We start from the raw sequence: 1,422 nt of genomic DNA on the forward strand, positions 1-1,422 counted from the left end.
CACCTCATTGCTTAGACAAATGCAAACTACTGCTCTGAGAACAGTAGAGGTTACCTCAGTTATAAGTCATATTCAATATATTTTTAACTTTGAAAATGTGTGTATGACTCATTCCAAATTCAAAATAAAACCTAATTAAAGTGTCTCTGTCAATTACATAACAGCAGCAACAGGTTTATGAGAATGCGGACAGGAAGACGAACGAATTATTATATTGAACACACAATTTAGTAAACCGAGGGAACGAATTAGTAAATCTTTTTTTTTTCCTCCTGCATGTCATGTAAAAGATATGGATATTAGATGAAAAAACTAAATGAAAATTAGAAATATGTTTAATATAACTGAAAAAAAAGTTTTAATTGAAGCACTAAAATTATTAATTGGAAATAAAAGTCAACTAAACTTAAATAGTAATATTGAATAAAAATAACTAGAAAATTACACTACACTAAGCATGTAAAAAGAAAAGCTAATTCAAAATATGAATAAAAACTATAATAGTCTATAAATAATACTAGCTTCAAAACACAGGGAACCACTGACTTCTATTCTAAGTCATTATTGTAAATTATTGTAAATACAGGTTTGGAATCACATGAGGGTGAGTAAATGATGACAGAATTTGCTTCATTTTTGAGTGAACTATACCTAGATAATTAATATAAGACCATTCATATACTAGTGTATCTGATATTTTCATCTATTTTTCATAAGTTGTCAAATGTGCATTCCCCAGACTGTGACATAAGCTATAGGCTGAATACGTAAACAAAAACAAAACAAAAAATGAATTTAAAAAAATGAATTAAAAAAAAAAACATTTTTATAGTTCATTTTGGAGCCCTTTTTTTCTGTTGGTCATTATCAACCTCCACTGCAGGAAAAAGAACAGCATGAACATTCTTCAAAATATCTTCTTTTTGTGTTCCACAGAAGAAAGCAAGCCCTACAGGTTTAGAATGAATAAGGGTGCGCAAATGATGACAATATTTTCATTTTCTTGGTGAACTAATACTTTAAGATGTAACAGGGAATCCGAAATGATGGTTCAGTTGTCACTCCAATAAAGCCAAGTGTTAGTTGTCAAGGATTAGAGTACCTGAGAAACACAGAGAGAGAGAATTCATAATCCCTCTGTGAGAAACTCTCTTCGATTACAGCCGGCAGAAACATTCACACAGCACACAAACAGGAACAATCTGAAAAGCTATCAGAGAAAAGAAGTAGAAAGAGAGGAAAAGCACTGATAAAGTAGAGAGGACTTAGGAGTATTTCCCCTGTAGCTGCTCTGAGGGGAGGAGATGAGAGCGAGATCTGCCCTGAGAGGAATAATCTTTACAGAATGAAGATTAACCTCTGATTTCTGAGAGGCAATGATGGAGAAAACCAAGAACTGTTAGAGACAGCCAACATTTGTGG

Source organism: Sinocyclocheilus anshuiensis, unplaced genomic scaffold (genome assembly GCF_001515605.1).
Source record: "Sinocyclocheilus anshuiensis isolate Anshui unplaced genomic scaffold, SAMN03320099.WGS_v1.1 scaffold380, whole genome shotgun sequence".
Classification (NCBI taxonomy): Eukaryota; Metazoa; Chordata; class Actinopteri; order Cypriniformes; family Cyprinidae; genus Sinocyclocheilus; species Sinocyclocheilus anshuiensis.